At 52.3% G+C, this 9,102-nt stretch overlaps 1 pseudogene; it reads right to left on the bottom strand.

Moving 5' to 3' along the window:
• Window positions 1–3,564: 3,564 nt before the first annotated feature.
• Window positions 3,565–8,870, bottom strand: LOC149520859 (uncharacterized; annotated as a pseudogene).
• Window positions 8,871–9,102: the final 232 nt, after the last annotated feature.

The raw sequence follows: 9,102 nt of genomic DNA, 5'->3' as shown, positions 1-9,102 counted from the left end.
GCTGCTCCTCCCTCACCTCTGCCCTCTCTATGGGAAGCTGCCTGTAAGGCAGTTGGCAGACCTCTAACTCAGAAAGAGGTTGAGCTTATCCTACGGATAGAGGAGAGGCGAGCACAAACTGAGCGTGAGGAACAAGAACACCAGGCCAAGCTAGCCGCAATAAAAGCAGAAACAAAGGCAAAGCGTGCACAGCGTGAGGCCGAGGAGGAGCGCAACGAACGAGAACACCAGGCGAGGCTAGCAGCAGCACAGGCAAGACTAGCGGAAATAAAGGCCGAGACCAGGCGAATAGAAGTGGAAACACAGGAGAGGATTGCTAAAGCGAAGGCCCCATCAACTGACCATCCTGCTCCCATGAATGTTCCAGTCCCTGTTCAATATCCCAGGAAACTCCAGGTCCAGGGAGTGGAAGAACAACAGAGACTGTATCCTCGGGGGGTTCAGTGGAGAACCATGTGGGGATGGGGTGTGATTATGGCATGAATAGTATGTATAATCAGGCAGATACCTTAACCCAGCCCCAGAACATGCATGAGGTTTGGGAAGGGGGTGAGTGTGAATCTGGGAAGTTGTCTATGACTAGTCTGTCCTGGGAGCAAGGTAAAAGTTTCTCTGAGTGTTTGCCTGAGGGAGATAGTTGTGTGTCTGTGAGTGAGGCCTCTACATGTCTGCCTGGAGCCTCAGAGGAGAGGCTGGAGTCAGATTTTTGGGCTCTCTCTGCCCTGTTTCGGGAAAGTGCCCCTCTGGTGCAGTCTGGAGTGGCTGGCCAGAGTGAAAGTTTAGTTGGGGAAAAAGATCAAATTCTGGAGGGTGTTCAGTGTGAGCAGCCTCTGTGTGTGGAGCCTGGCAGTTTGGCTGCTGAGGAGGGAGGTATGCATGTGGGGGAAGGGCTTCTTCCCAGTTCCTGGTCTACAGGAGGTGCCTGTCAGCCTGGATTGGCTGAGGAGAGTGCCGTGGGCCCAGATTTAGCTCTGGGGGCAGCTGAAGCCCAGAAGGGGGAGGGGGAGGTCTCTGATCTCCCCCCAGAGGAGTCTGTGGGTTTTCCTGAAAGGGGGGTTGTGTGAAGACCTGCCTGTTCAGGGGGTAAAGGGAACTCAGGAGGAGTTGGTGGTGGCTCAGCAGGGTGCAGCTTCTGTTGGGCCAGGGGAAGATGAGCTTTTGCTTGCGGAAAGTCATAAGTGTAAGCGGGGGAATGGTCCCGCTATTGTGGGGAACTTTCCTGGCTTCTATACACCCCGGTGAAATGAACCAGCGAAAGGATCTGAGTCCCCGCTCCCACTTCCTTTACCCCACGGCTCCCTGATCCTGAGGGCTCCCCCTCCACTCTCCTGAGTAGCAGAGTCCTCGAAACCCCAACAAGGCTGGGCCCAGGTTTCCTGGGGCTTAATCCCCGACCTTGTAGTCACTAGGGGCAGGAGTTAGGGTGTCCCCACTCCGAGGTGCTCTCCTCACACTGCAGGCCTTCTTGGCCCAGTGACCACTTCATAAGGTTCAAAGCAAATACAATTTATTAAACATCAACTGATTAAAGAGAATAGAATAAGAAACAATGAGAATGGTTAAATGGGAACACACAGCCCTGCTCTGTAGCACAGGGACATCAACACAGCAGTCTGCAGAGTGTAAGGACAGTTCACAGTCTCTTCCTTAGAAGCCCTGAATGTGCTGCAAGGGGCTGCAGGCTGGACACGCTTGCACTGGCAGTGACCACACAGCCTCAGTCTCTAAGTGGCCAGACCCCTCTCCCAGTCCAGAGCCTTTCCCCACACTTTGCAGGTCCCAGTAGCTCACCACATCCAGCTGCAGGCTGTGCTGCTTGGCCAGTTCCAGCTCCTTGTGTTGCTTCTCTGTTCCTTTTGCCTCTCTGAGCACTGCCAGTCTGCTGCTCAACACAGGGTCTGCACTGCTTGGCCTGTCTGTGTCTGGTTCTGTCGCTGCAGGACTTCTTCTTGTACTCCTCTTTCAGCTCTGTCTTTGCAGGACCTCTTCTGCACACAGCTGGCTCTGCTCTTTCAGCTCCCTGTTTTCTCAAAGAGAGCCAGAACAATCCCCACTTACAACCTGTCAGTCAGGCTGAGCTGGAGTGTTGACTGCTTTCCATTGTCTCTGGGGTCTGTCAGTCTCATGAACCCTTCCCCTTCTGAAGCTGGTAAACCAAAAAACTCCCACAGAGTTTTAGTAAGGGGTAACAGTCCCCTTACATAAGGAAGAAGATCCTTATGGTGAGGCTGGCCAGCAGGTTGCTGTGCCTGAGGGGGGTAAAAGTGACTTGGGGATAGAAAGATCCTGTGAGGAGCAAAGGAATTCCATAGCCATTGTGAGCAGGGGAGCCACACCCAGCCAGGCCTATGTCTTTGGAAGAGGGAGTTTTGAACTTAACCCCACAGGGCATGGGGGAGGGGCAAGACTTGTGTTTGCCCAGGAAGGTTGCAACTTTTTAAATGTAAAAAGCCAGAATTGTCAATGTACACTTGGGGTGGATTTGTTCCTACTGCTTATGTTAACTTGCATAACCACTGTACTGCTGTTACTAAGAATGGTAACTATGTCCACTATGCATGATTTTGTACCAAAACCCTGGAAACTGTTACAAGATGTACCCAAGGACACACTGGATGTTCAAAAGCCTTGTGACCCTGGTATTTCACTGTTAATACTTGTAATTAGTGTTGGAGCTTCTCACCTGAGAAGGGACATTCCAAAATTGATATGCTGTGTGGGGAAGGGAAACTGAGGCACGGCAACATTTTGTGCTAAGGGACCCATGTAAGGTGTCTAATGAAAGCTTGTTCACTGTTGATCCTATGTATGAGGCATGTGTATATGTGTGATGTTTATATATGAAGGTTCTCATTAACAATCTTACTCTCAACATTTTCTTCCTTTCAGTAATGTATCTTTAGAGTTTAGATTCTAAAGGATTGGCCCAGCGTGATCTTGTGGGTAAGATCTAAAGTGGAAATTGGCTTGGGACAGTGGCTGAGTCCTTTGGACCAGGAGGATCTGTTTGGAGTTGGTGAGTGGGTTTTGGTAACCTCTCACCTGTGTATGGAGGCCTAAGTCTGGTGATGGCACTGGGAAGCTGGAGTGTCTAAGGGGTTTTGCTGGTGAGGCTTCCGGCTGACCGGGCAGGCAGCTGAAGTGCTCGGTGTAATTTGAGGGGTGCCTGGGAAAGGACCCCAGTTGAGGGCGGTAAGTAGCCCTGGTTTTAAGCAATTCGCCCTGAGCTGACACTCTCAGTGGTGCCAAGACCTGGCCTGGTGTATGATAGTGATGTATTTCTCAAGAGACACAGAACCTGGTCAATTGAACTTTAGATCAAGACCCCATGCTATTCTAAATTTGATTTTGAGACTGAGAGTTTGATTGGTTAATGAGGCATTTCTGGATTCAACATCGGCACCTCCTGGTGCACCCCCTTCCCCGTGTAAATAAAAGTGCCTTATATAAAGCAAGTGCATTTTATTTATTGGGATGTGAGGGAAGGGTGGCAGGAAGGGGTGGTGATGGGAGCGGGAAGTGGGGGCACGGGGGCATCCCTGAGGTCAGAGGTGTAGGGGCAGCCTATTGTGGGGCCTGGTCCAGCATCACCCAGAGGGCTTCCCGAACCTGAACCCCGTGGCGGTTGGTCTGCCGGGTGGCGGCCATGTGGGGCTGCTGGTAGGCCTGACCCTCACCTGCCATCCACCCCGGGAGGAAGGCCTCCCCCTTCTCCTCAATAATATTACACAGCATGCCGAGATGACCTCTGGGATGTGCTGCACCCCCATGTCCAGGCGGGTCAGGAGGCACCTGAACCGTGCCTTCAGACGCTCAAAGGCGCACTCGACGGGATTGCGGGCCCGGTCCAGGTGGGCGGGCTGTGATCCAGTCGGCCGGTGTATGGCCGCATCAGCCAGGCCATCGGGGGTAGGCTGCATCCCCCAAGATGCAGACCGGCATTTTGACATCCCCAATGGTGAATTCCAACTGGGGGAAGTAGGTGCCTGCCTCTAGCCTGTGGCACAGGCCTGAGGCCCTTCGGATCGCTACCCCTTCCTGCTTCTCCATGTAGGAACGAATGATACGGCCAAGAATGACCTTGAGCGGGTTGCTGCGGATTATGTAGCGCTGGGAAGAAGGATCCAAGACTTTGGAGCGCAAGTGGTGTTCTTGTCCATCCTCCCTGTTGAAGGGAAAGGACTGGGCAGGGATCGTCGAATTGAGGACGTAAATGCGTGGTTGCGCAGATGGTGTCGCAGAGAGGGCTTTGGTTTCTTCGACCATGGGACTCTGTTCCGGGCACAAGGATTGTTAGGAAGAGATGGGATCCACCTAACGAAGAGAGGAAGGAGCATCTTCGCGGGCAGGCTTGCGAACCTAGTGAGGAGGGCTTTAAACTAGGTTCGTCGGGGGACGGTGACCAAAACCCTGAGGGGAGTGGGAAAGTCAGATACCGGGAAGAAATGCATAGAGCAAGGAGCGAGAAAGGAGGACCCCAGTTTCGAATGGAGAAGATAGGGCAATCAACTGGTTACCTGAAGTGTTTGTACACTAATGCGAGAAGCCTGGGCAACAAGCAGGAAGAACTGGAGGCCCTGGCCCAGACCAAGAAATATGATTTAATTGGGATAACAGAGACTTGGTGGGATGACTCGCTTGACTGGAGCGCTGTCATGGAAGGGTATAGATTGTTCAGGAAGAATAGGCAGGGGAGAAAAGGAGGAGGAGTTGCACTATATGTAAGAGAGCACTATGATTGCTCTGAACTCCAGTATAAAGAGGGAGAAAAACTTGTTGAAAGTCTATGGGTCAGGTTTAAAGGAGCAAACAGCAGTGATGTTGTGGTTGGTGTCTGCTACAGGCCACCGAACCAGGTGGATGAGGTAGATGAGGCTTTCTTCGGACAACTGAGCGAAGTTTCCAGATCGCAGGCCCTGGTTCTCATGGGGGACTTTAATCCCCCTGACATCTGTTGGGAAACCAATACGGCAGTACACAGGCAATCCAGGAAGTTTTTGGAGAATGTTGGGGATAACTTCTTGGTACAAGTGCTGAAGGATCCGACCAGGGGCCGTGCACAGCTTGACCTTCTCCTCACAAACAGGGAGGAACTAATAGAGGACGTAGAGGTGGGTGACAACCTGGGAAGCAGTGATCATGAGATGGTAGATTTCAGGATCCTGACCAAAGGAAGGAAAGAGAGTAGTAAAATACACACCTTGGACTTCAAAAAAGCAGATTTTGACTCCCTCAGAGATCTGATGGAAAGAATCCCCTGGGATGTTAACATGAAGGGGAAAGGAGTCCAGGACAGCTGGCAGTATTTTAAAGAAGCCTTATTGAAGGCACAGAAAGAAACCATCCCGACGCGTAGCAAGAGAGGCAAACCTGGTAGGAGACCGGATTGGCTTACAGGGGAAATCCTTGGTGTACTTAAGCACAAAAAGGAAGCTTACAGAAAGTGGAAACTTGGACAAATGACTAGGGAGGAGTTTAAATGTATAGTTCGAGAATGCCGGGGGGTTATCAGGAAGGCGAAAGCGCAAATGGAGTTGCGACTAGCTAAGGATGTAAAGGATAACAAGAAAGGTTTCTACAGGCATGTCAACAAGAAGAAGGTGATCAGAGAGGGTGTGCAGTCCCTAATGGATGAAGGAGGTAACCTAGTGACAGAGGATGTGGGGAAAGCTGAAGTACTCAATGCTTTCTTTGCCTCTGTATTCACGGACAAGGTCGGCTCCTGGACTTCTGTGCTAAGCGACGCAAGATGGGAAGAAGATGGACAGCCCTTGGTGGGTAAAGAACAGGTTAGGAAATATTTAGAAAAACTAAACGTACACAAATCCATGGGTCCAGACTTAATGCACCCAAGGGTACTGAAGGAGTTGGCAAATGTCATTGAGGAGCCTTTGGCCATTATCTTTGAAAAGTCGTGGAGATCGGGCGAAATCCCGGATGATTGGAAAAAGGCAAATGTAGTGCCCATCTTCAAAAAAGGGAAGAAGGACGATTCAGGGAACTATAGGCCGGTCAGTCTTACCTCAGTTCCTGGAAAAATCATGGAAGGGATCCTAAAGGAATCCATTTTGAGACACTTGTATGAGAGGAAAGTGATCAGGAATAGTCAGCATGGATTCACAAAGGGCAAGTCGTGCTTGACCAATCTGATTAGCTTCTATGATGAGGTAACTGGCTCAGTGGACATGGGAAAGTCAGTGGATGTTATATACCTTGACTTTAGCAAGGCTTTTGATATGGTCTCCCACAATATTCTTGCCAGCAAGTTAAGGGAATGCGGATTGGATAAATGGACGGTAAGATGGATAGAAAGATGGCTAGAAGGCCGGGCCCAGCGGGTAGTGATCAATGGCTCGATGTCAGGATGGCGGTCGGTTTCTAGCGGAGTACCCCAGGGTTCAGTTCTGGGACCGGTTTTGTTCAATATCTTTATTAATGACCTGGATGAGGGGATGGATTGCACCCTCAGCAAGTTTGCAGATGACACTAAGCTAGGGGGAGAGGTAGATACGCTTAAGGGCAGAGATAGGGTCCAGAGTGACTTAGACAAATTGGAGGATTGGGCCACTAGAAATCTCATGAGATTCAACAAAGACAAGTGTAGAGTCCTGCACTTGGGACGGAAGAATCCCAAGCATAGTTACAGGCTGGGGACCAACCAGTTAAGTAGTAGTTCTGCAGAAAAGGACCTGGGGGTTACAGTGGATGAGAAACTAGATATGAGTCAACAGTGTGCCCTTGTAGCCAAGAAGGCTAATGGCATATTAGGATGCATTAAGAGGAGCATTGCCAGCAGATCCAGAGATGTCATTATTCCCCTTTATTCGGCTTTGGTGAGGCCACATCTGGAGTACTGTGTCCAGTTCTGGGCCCCCCACTACAAAAAGGATGTGGACGCATTAGAGAGGGTCCAGCGGAGGGCAACCAAAATGATTAGGGGTCTGGAGCATATGACCTACGAGGAGAGGCTGAGGGACTTGGGTCTGTTTAGTCTGCAGAAGCGAAGAGTAAGGGGGGACTTGATAGCAGCCTTCAACTTCCTGAAGGGAGGTTCCAAAGAGGATGGAGAGAGGCTGTTCTCAGTAGTGACAGATGGCAGAACAAGGAGCAATGGTCTCAAGTTGTGGTGGGAGAGGTCCAGATTGGATATTAGGAAAAACTATTTCACTAGGAGGGTAGTGAAACACTGGAATGGGTTACCTAGGGAAGTAGTGGAGTCTCCATCCCTAGTAGTGTTTAAGTCTCGGCTTGACAAAGCCCTGGCCGGGTTGATTTAGATGGGATTGGTCCTGCCTAGAGCGGAGGGCTGGACTTGACGACCTTCTGAGGTCTCTTCCAGTTCTATGATTCTATGATAAGGGGATGGTTGGATGAAATAACATGATCTTGGTAACTAATTGACCATTCATTATAGGGAACTTTCTGGGTGTCTGGCTGGTGAGTCTTGCCCACATGCTCAGGGTTTAGCTGATCGCCATATTTGGGGTCGGGAAGGAATTTTCCTCCAGGGTAGATTGGCAGAGGCCCTGGAGGTTTTTCGCCTTTCTCTGTAGCATTGGGCACAGATCGCAGCTGAAGGACTCTCTGCATGTTGGGGCCTTCAAAGTATTTGAAGGCTTCAATATCTGAGACATAGGTGAGAGGATTATTCTAAGAGGGGTGGGCGAGATTCTGTGGCCTGCGCTGTGCAGGGGGTCAGACTAGATGATCATAATGGTCCCTTCTGACCTTAAAGTCTATGAGTCTATGAGTCTATGAGTGCCTGAAGATGCGAGCGTCATGGGCCCGGCCGGACCACCCCACATAAATGTCCTGGAACCGGCCCTGGTGGTCCACGAGTGCCTGGAGCACCATGGAGCAGTAGCCCTTCCGGTTTATGAACCAGGCTGTTCGGTGCTCTGGCTCCTGGATGGGGATGTGGGTCCCATCTACGGCTCCCCCACAGTTCGGGAACCCGAGGCTGGCGAAGCCGGCAATGGTGGTGTCCATGTCCCGGGGCCGGATCACCCTTTGGAGCAGCACGTCATTGATGGCGTGGACGACCTGCAGAGGGGCCCATGGGAGCACAGGGGATGCGTACATGGGCCCCTGGGGTGTGCTCACCCTCCCTTTGATGGCCCCTCCCCCCATGCAGTCCAGGGCCCTCTGCCCCCCGGGATCTCCCCCCCCCTCCACCAGCGGGGCTGTGTGCAGGAGGGACAGCATGACCCCCTGGGTGCGGGGCTTCCCCCTGCCCCTACAGCCTCCCCCCACCCAGTCTGGCCCCTTCCCTCTCCAAGGATGAGCCCGTGGTCCACGGAGGGCCTTACCTGCCAGACAACCGTGGACCTGCCCACCCCGAACTGGTTCACCACGGAGCGGTAGTTGTCTGGGGTGGCCATTTTCCACAGGGCAATTGCAACCCTCTTCTCCATGGGGATGGCGGGGCGCAGGCGGGCGTCCTGCCTCCGGAGCGCAGGGGCGAGCTAGGTGCAGAGCTCATGAAATGTCCCCCTGTGCATCCTAAAGTTCTGCACCCAGTTCTGGTCGCCCCATTGTCCCAGCACCAGGCGCTCCCACCAGTCCCCACTGGTGTCGTAGCTCCAGAGGCGCCTGTCGGTGGTGGGGTGGGGGTGCCCGAGTGCAGCTGTTGCATGCATCTGATTGAGCATGTGTTGCCCAGTCTCCAGTTCCTGCTGGAGCAGTGTGGGTCCTTGCAGAAGGACCTCCACAGCCTCAATTATGGACGTTATGGGACATTGCTGGGTGGGGTCCTCCTCTGGCTCCATGTTTGTGAGCAAGGCAGCGATGGTGCCCAGGGGCACTTGCTCAGAGGCTGAGTTGGAGGACACGGCTGTGTGTCTGGATGCGTCAATGAGGTTCCTCTGCATGCAGCCGCAGGAAAATGGCTGTCCAGGGGTCCCTTTAAGCGCGTTACCCAGCAGAGGTCCGGTGCGTGCCCACAGATGCCGCTGGTGACCTTTTGACATGGCCAAAGTGGTTCCGGGGCCAAGTTATTGCATAACAGCGTCCCGCCAGGGTGCACGCTTTCTTGCGCAAGAGCTCAGCATTCTTGCGCTATGTTCTGGCAGGTGTGGATGCTCTCTTGTGCAAGAGATCTTG

This window comes from Pelodiscus sinensis, chromosome W, assembly GCF_052426305.1.
Source record: "Pelodiscus sinensis isolate ZL-2025 chromosome W, ASM5242630v1, whole genome shotgun sequence".
NCBI classification, from domain to species: Eukaryota; Metazoa; Chordata; order Testudines; family Trionychidae; genus Pelodiscus; species Pelodiscus sinensis.
The sequence above is the reverse complement of the archived record's forward strand: the minus strand, read 5'-3'. Positions and strand labels throughout refer to the sequence as shown.